Source organism: Sapajus apella, unplaced genomic scaffold (genome assembly GCF_009761245.1).
Source record: "Sapajus apella isolate SASKATOON/1434 unplaced genomic scaffold, GSC_monkey_1.0 scaffold76, whole genome shotgun sequence".
Lineage (NCBI taxonomy): Eukaryota > Metazoa > Chordata > Mammalia > Primates > Cebidae > Sapajus > Sapajus apella.
In genome coordinates this window covers 7,042,968-7,057,328 of record NW_022437016.1, presented here as the reverse complement: position 1 = coordinate 7,057,328, position 14,361 = coordinate 7,042,968, and the positions used below count along the sequence as shown (strand labels likewise).

At 52.1% G+C, this 14,361-nt stretch overlaps 1 protein-coding gene and 1 long non-coding RNA gene across 11 annotated transcripts in view; one reads left to right on the top strand and one right to left on the bottom strand.

Annotated features, from left to right (window-relative positions):
- Nucleotides 1-14,361, bottom strand: part of DAB2IP (DAB2 interacting protein) — a 213,608-nt gene that overhangs the window by 52,424 nt on the left and 146,823 nt on the right. The window lies entirely within an intron of this gene.
- On the top strand, nucleotides 2,500-7,664 carry LOC116532390. Its single transcript, XR_004260852.1, has 3 exons — nucleotides 2,500-2,510; nucleotides 5,199-5,204; nucleotides 7,581-7,664. It is a non-coding gene; the product is annotated as an uncharacterized LOC116532390 (long non-coding RNA).

The window sequence follows — 14,361 nt, the reverse complement described above, 5'->3', positions numbered from 1 at the left end:
AAATTCCCACCCATGCGACATCTCTAAAAAATATAGAGTAAATCTACTCGAACAAGCAGTGAGACATGGTCAGCATTTTTCTTTCTTGGTTGTCACAGTGCCAAGTGCTGGGCAACACTCAGCACAGTGTGCCAGGGGCTGAATGCTACCAAGAGGCAAGGGAAAGAGGACTGTTACAGTTAATGAGCCTGTGACTGCTGGTTCTACTGTATAAGACGCCAGGTTCAACCTGGGCAGTCCCTTCAGCCCTGACCCCAGAGAGTCTAGTGCCACTAGCTGGGCTCCCACCAGAGCTGTGTCTGTGTCTCTGGCTAGGCTGCTTGCTGCTTAGATCCTAAATCTTGCCTCCACCCCACCAGAGTAAGGCCCAGCCATCACCACACCATGTCTGCATCAAGTCCGATGCCTAAGTTCACATGCACACTTCCTGAAAGGTCAGGGAATTCAAGCCTCCCTAAATACTCCCAGCCCTGAGACCAGTAATAATATCATGGGGTAGTGCAGGGAGATCCCGCTCTACACCTAGACCCCATGACTGCCAAAAGAAGAGACTAATGCCAGGTACTGTAACCCAGGTGCCTGGAGTCCAGTGTTGTGGGTAGGTCTCAGCCCGCGCTAGCCCCAGCCCCAGCCCCAGCCCCACTGCACAATCTGAGATTACTGTGAGGCCAGAGCAGTCCATTCTTGGGGAAGGCCCAAGCCTCTGCAGCAAGAAGCTGGAGGAGACGAGGAGAAGCCCATTGGCCACCACTCTGTTCCCACTTCTCCATGTAATCAGACAGCAATTCTACAACAAGACAGCATTTATAACCACAATGCCACACCCCCTTAGATATTCCCTGCTTCAAGGAGGGCAGAGGGGCAGCGTCTGCTTTGGTTTCCTCTCAAAGTTTCTCTAGACTCCGTTCCGTATAGCCATCTGGCACAGTGTTGCCATGTGTGACATTAACCTCCTCATCATGACATGTGCCAGAGGGAGGGATCACTGCTCCCATTTTACAGATGTGAAAGCAGGCCCACCAGGGTTAAACAACCAGTCCAAGGCCACCAGCTGGGAAGGGAGTGACACCAGGAACCAAACACGTAAACAAGACACCTGGTCTGTCCTCAGGAAACTGGCAGTTTAGTGGAGAGGGGAAGGCATACAGATATTAAGACCAAACAAAAATATATGTAGGAAGCTGTGGGCCCAGAAGATGTGGTGAAAAGTGTCAGGGCAGGGCCGGGCCCAACAGGAGACCCAGAGAGACTGCAGGAGCATTTCCAGTTTGGGAGTAGGGAATCAGGAAAGGTATCTGGACAGGAAGATGTCCAAGCATATCCTTGAGATCTGTGTGCCCATCAAGTTCTGTGCCTGGCACATGGTACACGCTTTTCATTGCCAGGGAGGTTAACCCTGGGCAGGCTGCTGGCATGTACACTGCAACCCAACTTCATCAGGACAGCCCAGCCCTGTGAGGTATGTCAAATTCGGCCTCATTTACACAGGTGGGATCAGAGGAGCAAGACAGTCAAGTTCTTTGCTCCCAGTCACAGAGCTAGGAAGATACCAGTTGGGTCTGATTCTAGGGCTGCCTCTCCAACAAGCACTTCGTTTCTCTAAGCCTTAGTTTCCTCATCAGCAGAAAGGCTGCTGCAGACGAGCCTCCTCTACAGATGGGTGCTGGACAGTAAATGCCTATTACCTAGAGCCTAGGTCCCTGGAGGTGGTGACCACACAGTTATGGAGCCTGAACCTACACTGGCCCAGGGTGCCTACTCCTGCAGCAGGGGTGAAAACGGGTGAAAAAGGAGAGGGTGTTAGGTTCCATTCACTGGCTCCTCTCTTCCTGAGCCAAGCTTGCCAGGCAATGGCCACCAATATGGAGCTATAATTGGTGAGCCTGGCAGCACAGGGCCCAGCAACAGACCTGGTTGGTGATGCTATTGCAGGAAAACAGCTGAGCACAGCAAATATAGCCGGTGACCCAATTCAGTTCTGTTCTGTCTTCGAGAAAATAATTGAGTTTAAATGAATAGGTTTCCCATGTCCCCTCCGGCCTCGGGAAGGGTGGAAAGGGAGAGGAGGGAGATAGGAACAGTTCTTCAGGCTTACTGTTGCTTATTTTTGAGTCATTAGGCCTGTGAAGAGTTTCTTTCTTTCCTTGGCAGCCAGTGGGGGGTTGGACATGGCTGGGAGGCAGCGTGTGAAGTGAGAACCACACAGCATGGAGATGAGGATAGAGGTTCAAGTCCTGGCCTTACCAATAGCTTTATGGAGTGGCCCAGCCAGTCCCCTCTGGGCCCCAGGCACCTTATCTGTAGAATGGGAACACTACAACCCCACACACACCCACATACCTACCAGGGTTGCTGGGAGGAGCCTTCCAAGGAGAAAAGAAGTCTGAAGTGAACTGAAGAAACCAAATCTTTGCCCTGTAGGAATATAGGCCTACTGCGTGGCCACGCCTGTTTTAAAATAGAAGGCAGAAATCTAGATTTTCAGGTGAATGTTTAAGGTAAATGTTTTAGTGTTGGTAACTGATTTCAAACAAACAAACAAAAAATAATAAAACCTTTCCACCCCATCAGGCCAAAGGAAACCTGTCTGTGGGCTACATCTGGCCACCAGCCATTCATATACTACCTCTGATTTAATGACAGCATATATAAAGCAATTAATGACATGCTAGAGTCCTCCCACCTGTTTAATGAGTTATAATTTCTTTGTCACAGAGGCTAGGCCTACATCATTTGATAGGAGAGGTGAGGGTCACCCTCCTCTTCAAGGCTGGACTCCTTCAAGACTTCAGGGGAGAACACAGAGGGGCTGCTGCCCCCCATCCCTTACTGCAGGAAGGCAGGTGGGTATGCTGGGGCTGGTTTTGTCCTAAAAGTTAAGGAGACCTGGGCTCACCTCCTGCCCAGCCCCAAATTCTCTCCTAGGATCTCGGCTTCCTCTTTGGCAAAATGGGGGTTTCTGAGAGGCCCAAATGAGAAAGAGAAGGCTTAGAGATAAAGGGTGAGAACATGTGTCAAGTGTCCCCAGAGAAGTAGTGCTGCCTGTGAGCTGGCATTTCGTTCTTGGCTCTTGGCTGTGTGAGCCCAGGGAGGTTACCTAACCTCTCTGTACTTCGGTCTCATCCTCTCTCCACAACAGATAAGAATCTTTGGGACACACAGGTGTTGTGAAAATTAAATGAATTGATGACTGTCAAGTTCCTGGGAGGAAGCCTGGCACAGAGGAAAGGACTAAAAAATGACAGGCATTATTACTATTGTTGTTATCTTTAGTGAGAAGCATGCCAGAGAATTATGATTGGGTGATTACAATAATGTAACACAACCAGGCAAACTTGTTGTTAACAGATGAGGCCGCCTATAATTAGCACAATTATTACATATGCAAATTATGCTGCTTAAATGCTGGAGAAGGGTGTTCTCTGAAGTGTGTTTAAATAACCCTTTCCCCTGGCTCTCCCCACTCCCCAAATCTCATTTACACTATTAATATCATTAGCAAACATTTTCTTCATAAAGATAGAATCCCACACTAGGCATATTGAAATCAAGGAGCCCCTGCCTAGCCCACCTGGAGTTGTTCTAGAGCTCCTGGGCCAGCTGCAGGCCTCCCCACCCTCACTGGCTCCTCTTAAGTTGGGCACTAATGCCCCCTCTGATCAAGGAGCTCTGGAGGGTTGGGGATGTGTTCTTGGCATGGAGCAGGTCCTGTATCTGAGAAGAGGATGTCAGTAGCATTAATATGACCCATGAGTTCCCTATTGGCAGGCATATCACAATGTCTACCTCACATCTGAGAAAACCCAGTCTTTGAGTTAAGGAACGGCCCAAAGTCACACAACTAGCAAGGTGCAGTGGAATGGGATTAAACTTGGGTCAGACTCCTCCCTCTGGGGTCTGCTGTTCTCACTGTGGCCTGAAACTGGAATTCCACAGACCTCTCTAACTGACAAGCCCACAGAGTAAGTTACTCCAAAACTGATCACAGGAGGCCTCTTAGAACCAGAGGCATCAACAGGCTGACATGGGTTTTGAGTTGCAGAAACTGAGATTCAGAGAAGTACCATAAGTTGCCCAAGGTCTCCTGGGAAGAAACGAGACCAAGGGCCTAGAACCCAGGCCCTCGCACCCCAGGATCACTGCTTTTGCCTTTGGATCTTTAAAAACAATTCCATAATATTCTCCCCTTGATAGAGAGGTTGATACTTTAACCATCCCCATATGCCCTGAGTCCAAAAAAGACCCAGGCAGACAACAGGTACTTATGAAATGTTTGCTGAACTGGACTGTTTTCTTACCAAAAAAGACAACACTGAGCAGCTGAAACAGTGAAGGATGCAAAGGATGGTGGGTGGTGGCTCACGGACAAGGGAGAAGGCAGACAGCCTGTGTGGGAGGAGTGGAGGTGGGAGAGCCTGGCTACCCCCAGCTTGGGAAGGCTCCCTTCAAAGCATTTCCCTGCTGGATGCCTGCCCAAGAGAGAGGCAAGCAGCTGATTCTCAGCTTTAAGGGAAAAGGAAATACACAAGTGTTAACAGATACATTAGCTCCTCACCTGCCCCTGCAGTGGGGGCCCCCAACGTTCCTTTTCTCACAATTTCCTTCAGTCCAGAAATTGGGGCTCAGAGAGATGAGTGCCTTGCCTGAGGTCATAAAGTGGTGGAGAGGAGGGCCCAGTGTCTTTCTTGCTTGGCCAACCAGGCTCTCCTGTTGGGCCCTCCCATCACACCTCCTCACTCCAGATCCCTGGCTTTTTGAATCCTAAGGGAGCCTCGGCAATTATGGTGAAGACCCTTGCCATGCCCCGACTGCCATGCTAAGGCACACTGGCACCTCTATGTGTAGGCACTCTGCCAAGCCTCCCTTTTAAAACACATGTTAATCCTTGAAAGTTTCCTAGGAAGTGGGTATACTTCTTGTCCCCATTTGACAGAGAGGGAAACTAAAATTCACAACAGGGCAAGTCACCTGCTAGAGGCCACGATGCTGGGAAGCAGATTCACCACAGGCAGTGCAGCTCAGGAGCCTCAACTGTTCCATCAGTGTCTCTGCTCCGAGGTGGGGCCAGATGAAACGGAGGTAAGGGGGTAACAATGTCCATGCCAAAAGCAGGACAGAAGGTATCACCCCACATAGCGCTTTATCCCGCTGGCAGTCATTCAACCGTCCCCCTGCCTCCAGGCAAAGCTATACATAAGCCTGCAGTAAGCCCAGCAAAATATTTCTGAGAGCCCACCCCACAGCCCTGCTGCCCTCCACCTCCCGTCCGCAGCCCACCAGCATTCCAGGGCGGGGACCTGAGCTCCTAGCACCTGGCTTAGCTCAGCTGGCCTTGGCACCAGTTCCTGAAATACAGTATGAGAGAGTAGGGTGGAGAAAGAGACCCTTCCCCTTGAAGATAAAGGGGAATACAGGGCTGAGCCCTCAGTTGCCAGCTTCTTCTTCTCCCTCCCTGACACCTTCTGTAGAAAAAACCCAACTCAGTTTCTCCTCTCTCCTTTTATACTCTCACAAAGCAGAATACTTCCAACACCAGATGTGGTGGGGGTGGAAGGGGTGGTCCCCACACCTTAAGCAAGCGATCAGTTGGGCAGCAGACACCAACCAGGTGTCTTCTAATTTTGTTCCATTCTGACACTATCTACTTGGAGACAGCATCGGATCCACAGGTTGAGGACTGAGTCTCCAAGACTATCCCCCCATCCTTCAGATGCCATTCACAAGCCCCAGGTTGGTTTACCAGTGCTTCCCACTGACTGGCTATAAACTGGGTTTCCCATGACCCTCTCCTTGGGTTTGATTAATTTGCTGCAACAGCTCACAGAACTCAGGGAAACATTTACTTCTGTTTGCTAGTTTATCATTAAAGGGATACAAATGAAAAGATGCACTGGGAGAGGTATGTGGGCAAGGGCATGGAGCTTCCATGCCCTCCCTGGGTACCTACTCCAGGAACCTCTGAGCATTCAGCTGTCTGAAAGCTCCTTGAGCCTTGTCCTTTTGGGTTTTTATAAAAGCTTCATTTCATAGGCATGATTGATGAAAGCACTGGCCATTGGCGATTAACTTAACCTTCAGCCTCTCTCCCTGCCCCACGGGCTGTGGGGTGGGCTAAAAGTTCCAACACTCTAATCCTGCCTTGGTCTTTCCTGTGACCCCGTTCTGAAGCCACCTGGGGGCTGCTAGCCATCAGCCAACTCATAAGTAGACATCACTTGTGAGATTCTAAGGATTTCAGGAGTTGTGTGCCAAGAAACCAAATTAACTGTATACATTTCCCAGTGTTACACCCTCCCATACCTACCCTTACACACAACCATGGACTTGCTTCTAAAATCTCTGATCTATCTAGGTCCATCTATTCTTAAAATCCTTCCCAGCCGCCATGTGCCCAGTGATACCCAACTACCTGGCCTGCCAGCAAGCCCTTCCCCTCCCTCCTCAAGAGAACCCTCACCTTCACCCTGTGGCCGGACCAACAATTCAGTGGAGCCTTCCTTGAGCCCTGATAGAGTCCTCACTCCCTTCTCTGTCCATACCCAGTCCCTCTAAGGTGAGGCCTGTTGACCCATCTGCATTCTCAGCCAGCAGGAGCCCTTGAGGGCAGAGATTGGTGTGACTGTCCCCTGCCCCCAGCAGAGTGCACACAGAGGAAGCACGCAGGAAACACTGGCTGGAATTTGCTGCACCGGGTACTCCAGGGTCAAAGAGGCCAGATCTAAGGGAGAGCCTGGGCAGTGGAGTCTCTTGGAGGTAGACCTGACTGTAAGCCCCCAAGCCAGGGCCCGCCAACTGGCTCTCCTAACCTGGCTCATTAGGGGAATCTGGACACTGCCAGGCCCAATCTTTCCATGGACGCCTGACAGTGGCTGTGTTGAGAATCACAGGAGATGAAGTCATCGCTCCCAGAAATAGGCTGATTAAGAAGACGTGACGACAACGCAAACAGCAAGGCTGGACACACACACACATACACACACACATACACACACACTCACTCACTCACTCACTCACCATGTGTTTCTCCACCCTGGGAAGCCGGGCCAGGCCTGAGCTCCTCTGGGAAACAGAAATCGTGCCAGGAACCAGAGCCAGGACAAGAAGCCTGGAGGCAGCTGGTCTTTGGGAGTGGCTGGTGCCAGGGGTGCTCTCCTCAGAGACTGTCTTTCGAGGGCTCCCCATCCTGACCCTCACTGAAGTCCCCGACCTGCCCCTGGCTCTCTCAGACCCCCATGGTTCACTCCCTCCTTGGCCTCACCACTCAACTCCCAGGGTAAAATCCTCCCCACTCTTCTGGGCCCCCTCCCATTCCTGTCCATCCTAGATTCTGGGGAGGTGGGAGTGTCTACTGGCTGAGACAGGGCTCAGAGGTCATAGACACTGGGCTGAAATCCTGGTTCTGTCCCGCTGCAATGATATGACCTTGGGCTAGTTAATCCATCTCTCTTCTCTGAGCCTAGCTTCCCCATCTGTAAAACGCAGACAGCAATGTGCCCACGTCATGGGGTACAATTAAATGTTTATTTGTTCATTTACCAACTTTCTGTCAGGCCCTGTTCTAGGTGATGGAGACACACCAGAGTGGCATCCAGTCTCGTGTGGGAAAAGAACACGATGTATGTAATAACACCAGGGGAACTCCAGAGCTGGGGATGAATGCAGAGCCAGGCCCAGTAGAGAGTGGGAGGGGGCTGTGTTTGACAGGGTGGTTGGATTAAGACTTGAATGAAGCGAGGGGTTCAAATCACACAGGTATCTGGACAAAGAATGTTCCAGGAAGACAGGAAGAGGGAACAAGGACAAAGATGTGTGCTGGAACACTCATGGGACAGGGAACCAGGAGGGGTGGGGAAAGTACAATTGGAAAGGTAGTCAGGTGTTGCCCATTCAGGGTCCACAGGAAGGACCCTGAGTCATAACGACTGAGTCCCAGGCAGAGAACGGACTGAAAGGGGAGCAAGGGTGGACGTGGAGAGACAAGTCTAGGGCTGTGGTGGCAGGACACACAGCACACAGCGGGGGTGTGTCACCTCAGGCGCCAGCACGAGGGAATCCTCAGTAATCAATCCTCCACATTGTCCCTGTCACTATCCTCATTACCATCAACATCCTCATCATCCCCAACATTGGGCCACGCTCTGCGGCTCCCAGGGCGGAAAGACTGTCAGGTAGCCCCTCAGAAAAGCCCTGGGAGGTGGGCAGGGCTCCCTGCCCCATTTGACTGATGATTAAGTACCTTGATCAAGGTCCCCAAGCAGCAATGGGCAAGGCTAAGGTGCCTTAAGCCAGTTGGCTCCACAGCGTCAGCAGAGAAATCTTCACCATGCACCCTCCTCTGTGCCCCAACCCCAGGCCCAGTCCTCAACCAGCTCTGTGTCTTCATCCACACAGGGCCTCTATGGGGAAAACACTGTTCTCTAAATGAAACAACAGTCCCAAGTGTCTGCGTCGCACAGATGTTAGAGTTCTTTCCCACCCAGTTCCTCGCTTGCTGAGCGGGAGGTGCTGTGAGCCCCATCAGGTGGAACCAGGGTTGGGAGAGCTCCTCCCAAACTTAGCTCATGACTCACTTCCTCCCGGGCTCCCCTGAGCCCAGGCACACTCCTTTCTGGACTTGGCTCCTGGCTGTCCCCCGTTCTGAGCAGCAGAGAGAGAACCCGAGGTAGAGACAGTCTCATCAGGGGTGGCAGGCACCTCTCCCACCCGACTGGGAGCTCCTCCAAGGAGGCAGGATGGCAGCTGATTCCTGTCTCTGTCCCCAGGGCCAGGTACAGGTGAGCAAAAACAGAAATAACTCAATCCCAAGGATCCCTGGGGGGAGCCCTGTGTGCACTCAAAGCCTTCAGCCAGCCAGCCTACTTGCAGCCTCCCTCTCTGCTGGCTGAGGCGGCCCATGATCTGAGTCTGTGTGGCACTGTGGGGAAAAGAAACATGCCCTCTTCCTTCCACAGCCACAGACTCAGTCCATGGAGAACCACCCACCCCACAGCTGTGGGACTGAAGGCTGTGGGTGCTGAGAGATAGGGCTCTGGACCATGGCAGCCAGGCTCCCTCAGTTCTTCTGCAGGCCAAGGAGGCAGGAACTGGGTGGCCTGTTTCAGGCACAGTCCACCGTGACTTTTGGTGGGATAAGAGATTCTATGGTGGCAGTGGCATAAAAGTTTTGTTACTTCTTGCTTTATAGTGCCTGAAATTTGGTACTCTACACTTGCATATTTTTAAACTTACCTTGTTTTGAGACATAGTCTTATGATATTGCTCAGGCTAGACTCGAACTCCTGGGCTCAAAGGATTCTCCTGCCTCAGCCTCCCAAGTGGGCCTGCAGTCATAATTTCCCTTTTTCTCTGTTTCTCCCTGCTGTCTGCCGCTTCCACCATGATCCACACCTGAGTTTCTTCTTCAGACCACCAGCTGTCCGTGTGGCCGTCTACTCCACCAGTCGGTGGGAGCCCTGGGCTTCAGTCACCTCTCTGGCCCAAAGCCCTGCATGGGCCAATGGAAGTTTCCTAGACAAACCTCTGGGACAATGTGAAGGACCATTTCTGCAGGTGATCATTAAGAAGAAACTCAAATGTAGAGCATGGAGGGGAGTCGCAGACAGGGAGAAACTGAGAAAAAGGGAGAAGTAATGACCGCAGGCCTGAACAGGAAGACACCCAGACAGGCTGTGGCCAGAGCAGTTCAAACCCTCTGAAGAATGCAGGACCCCTGCAGGGGAGGAACAGGAAGAGACAGAGGAGAGAAGAGTCCCTTTCCAAGGGTTTAGAGGTTCCTGTCTGCGAAGGCCCTCCCTGCCCAGCCCAGAACCTGAAGGAGCTGTTGGCTGGCAGGAGAGAAAATGCAAATGGCAGAGGTCACGTGCACGCGCAGACACTGCAGAGATGGACAGCCCCTATTCTATAGCTTTCCTATAGATCAGGATCGTGTGTCCTGGGGTTTTTTCTTAAATACTCATGACCCTTCTTCCCTGAGCTCTTGCCTGGCCAAAGCCTCTCTTTATGGGCCAATGTTGGGTAAAAGCTCCTGACTGGAGGGATGGACACAGCTGGAGGCTCTCAGGGTGGCCTGGGTCAGGTCTACAGCATATCTACTCGTACACGGCATGAAAAGCTTTCATGACTGGGCGCGGCCCCATCAGTTCTGCCACTCACTTCCCGGTCCCCAACTGTCCTAAAAATGCTCAGGCAGATTCCTACCACCAACCCTCTGTCCAGGTGCCCCCGCTCCAGGAAGGCCTTGCCTATTGCCCTCTGCCCATCTGGGTTTTATCCAGCCTTTATGATAAAGGTCTTTAACTAAGAGTATGAGCTGTATTTGGTCAACATTCATGTTTTGTTTAGCCCACATAGTGTTTGACATTTTTAAGTTTTGAATCAAATGCCAACATTTAAAAATGTGAAATTTTAAAATGTCACAAAAAAAACCTCTAGAATTTTGGCTTCTCTTATAAAAATCCAAAGGCCTGCCACCAAATGCCCAGTGCCACGGTGCAGTGGCTGCTGCCCCTCCAGCAGAACATGGACTCTCCAGATGGCCACAGTTGCCACTACAATGGTGGACTGTCAGAGCAGGCAGGACCCAGCAGGATCCACAACACAGCAAACCTCCTCCCAGAATCCCACTCAGTGCCTGGCACACAGTAGGGACTTGCTTACTGTCTGTGGAATAAGGAATAAATATACAGTCCTACATGGTGCCTAGGATTTCCTAAGTGCTATAACGTTTCCCTGAGAGACTCCCACGGCAGGGACAGAACAATGCCCTGCACTCCGGGGGTCCCAGTCCCACAGCTGGGCACACCTGCAGCAAGACACTGGGGTGAGCCTTCAGGCTGCATCCAGATCTCCCCATTGTTATTTGATCCTTACATCAAAAGCTGTGCCACCTAGAGCCCTGCCAAAGTAAGAGTGATCCTGGCACCTTCCTGCCTTCTAAAAAACGTGGCCAGATTCCTGCCCAGCCCATGGACAGTTTTTGTCTGTCCATGGCTTTTGCCCAGCCCAAAAGTCCAGTCCCCAGGACTTTTGTTAAACTGAAAAGGAGAAATTTGGCAGCAAGAACTCACAAAGCCAAGGTTTCCTCAATGCCTGCCTGCAGGAGGTCTGCCCCTCTTTGAAGCTGGTAACCAACTCTTCCCTTTTTCTTTGGAGTAAATGAAACCCCACAGGGTTTTCAAGGTCAGAGTCACATTGGCAGGAAGGGTTCTCTTTGTTCTCCTGCCTCTGACTTACCCCAGACACAGACAATTGTCACCAACAACCAGGTCCTTGGTAGTGACAGAGAAGGCCCCTGCTCCTGCTGGGTGGAGCCCTGAGGATAAGCCAGGTATCTACTGCAGCCCCCAGGAGCCCTGCTTCCTGGGATACGGATTCTCTGTTGGTCTGGCTTCCCTGCCAGCCAGAGAGCTGTATCTCTTGCTCACAGGAGTTAGAAAGAAACAGCTGTCAGCCCCCAGAGTGTGCTCACTGCCCAGGGAGCAGGGAGTGGGCTGTGGCTGGACCTGGTTCTGCCCCTCCCTGGCTGACAGATGTAATCTCAGGCTACAGTCCTATCCCTGAGCTTCAGTTTCCTCCTTTGAAAAACGGGAAAATAAATACCTGATCCGAGACAATCAGCCTCCTAAGGGGACTGGGAGGAGCTTTGTGAATCATAAAGTGCCATGCCAAAGTTAATTATTCCAGGGCCTGGCACAGTATCTGGCACACAGTAGGTGCTCAATGTATCATTCACAGTACAAACATTTACTGGGCACCTGTGCTGGGCCAGGCTGCGTGCTAGGTGCCAGAGGCCCAGAAAGGAGGCCTGGGCCCTGTCCACAGGAGATCTGCCATTCAACGAGGCACACAGACAACTATCACAACCTGAGAACTGCAAGGAAGTAAGGAGCCAGATGCTATGGGACCCAGACATGGGGGTGAGGGGCTCAGGTATTACAAAAGCCTCATCTTTTTGGCTGCTGGGCAACAGAGGCCAGATTTGGGGCTGCCCAGCTGTAGGCTGCCTGGCATTCTACCCATTTTTCAACAGGCCTAGTTGAAGAGAGTTGCCAGGCTTGGTGAACAATCCAGTTCACTGAAGGGGTCCATGTGCACCTGGACACGTGCCCAGGACCTAACAATGCACCTGCATGGGCCATACATTTTCTTAGTGGCTGCCATACCTGTTTGGGGAGTAGACTACAGGGCTCCTGCCCTGAGAGGAGCTGCCACTCCAACCCAAACAGGTGATGGCCACCAGAGGACTTGAGAGTCATGTTGCTGGTGGTTTACATTATGGCTCTGCCTCTTACTAGCCCATAAGACCTCGGTCAAGCCACCAAACCTCTCTGCATCTGGTTTTCCCACCTCTAAAACAAGCACACCTCTCAGGTCATTGTAAGACTAAGAGACGAAGCACCAGGCACAGAGGGATGCTTATCCTTGGGCCCTCCCTCCCCCAGTCCAATCTGGCACACACACGAGTCTGGGCCAAGCCTCTAACCAGCTCAGCTTCTCTGTCCCTGTCTCTCCTTAATGCTGCTCCTGCCATTCCCGACTTCTGACTCTCCCAATGCTCCAGGCCCTTTCCCACCTCTCACTGCAGTCTCAATGACTGTCCCAGGAAGTCAGGAAGGTTTTCGTCCTCTGAGCACTAGGACCATGGGGTTCCCTCTGCCTAAATGTCCTTCCCTGCCTTGGTCATGTGATGAACCCACCTCTTTCAAGCTTCAACTCCTGTCACTTCTTCTATGAAGTCCTCCCAGATTTCTTGAGAGATGGCCCAACTCCCCCCCCCCAACCCCCAGCAGAGAGGCACAGAAGCAGCAGGCCAGGATCTCCAACTCCTTATGTGTCCTTGGGTATGTCCCCTCCTTATTCCTGGTCTCAGCTGCCCATCTGTAAAGGGATCTTTATGACTTCTCATCCTAAGGCCCTAGGAATGGGCTTGGTCATGTGCTCTACTTTGAGGGGAGTAAGGGGACCATAGTTAGGCTCACCCCGAGGTTCTGTGGGGCTAGGAAGGAGCTAGATTCTTGCTTTGTTCTACCAGGGAGGGCAGGACACGTATATATCAAGAGAGGCCAACCAGTGCCCTCATGAAGCCTCCCCCCACCCCAATTGCTACCAGATGGAGCAGGCCCAAAAGTAAAGCACAGAAATCAGGCCAAAAAAAAAAAAAATTGGAGAGCAAAGTGAAGACCTTGAAGTCTGCCCAAGACTGGGGGAGGGGGATCAGAACCAGCTTTAAGCAGAAGGAGCTAGGATCCGAAAGATAGGTATGATCAAAGTAGGAATTGCAGGGGAAAGAGAAGGCGGCATTCCAGAGAGAGGACACAACACGAGTCGGGAGCTCCATGACACAATCCCGGCTAGCTCATCTCCTGCACTTGCTGTTCGCCAGGTGCTGCTAAGCATTTAGCTGCAAATCCCATTTATTCCTCTCAACAATGCTATGAACTGATACTATCCCCCATTTCACAGAGGTAGCTAAGTTCTCTAAAGACACAGCTGACAAGTGGCAGAGCTGGAATTTCAACCCAGCATTTGCCTGCAGTGTCCTGTGAGTCAATAGAGGAGACGGGGCCTGGTGGCTCAGGGGAGTGGGTGACGCAGTGTAAGGACTCGAGTCTGGAGGCTCCCGAGAGACTTGTTAAGACCTTGAAGTCACGTTTTGTTGTACCTGCAGATGGATCTTGAATGGTACCCAGCCCATCCCAGCGTATGCTGATGACATCCCTCGGGGGTGACCTCACCCACACATGGGGGCGTGCAAGCAGAGTCCAAGGACCCCCGCCTGCGCCTCCTTTGCACCATCTGCCTGAACGCTGCCTGAGCTGCTGCGAGCAGCCAGTGAGTGAGTGAGTGAGTGAGTGAGTGCCTTGGAGGGCGTGAGGGAGCTGGGAGAAGGCAGCCAGTCAGGAGCCACGGCTGCCGGCAGCCACACAGACAGGCTGGCACAGAGCTGTTGCCAGGGCAGGCAGGAGAGTCTGCCTTCACAGGCAGAGGGACTGAAGACGGGTCGCTCTCTCCTGGGTCACCAGCACATTCATCCAGAGCCTCCCCGCCAAGAGCCTGGCCCTACTGAAACGTCGACACAGAAGGCCAGGGGCCCAGCAGGAAGGCCACCAGCAAGAAAAGCCATCAAGACAGAGGGCACGGTCACATCTGACATGCCAGAACAAGTCTCTGTCACAACACAGCCCAAACGGGGACCCTGGCTGGGGGCTAGAGGCTTCTGGGCCAGGAGTTTCAACCACCCAGGCTCAGCTTGCAAGACACCCATTACTGTGTGGTACCTGCCCTCAGCCTGGACCAGGAACAGCAGGAAGTCCAGGACTGCAGTGGGAGGGGAAGACAGAAAGGGGAGGTGGTGCTCAAAGG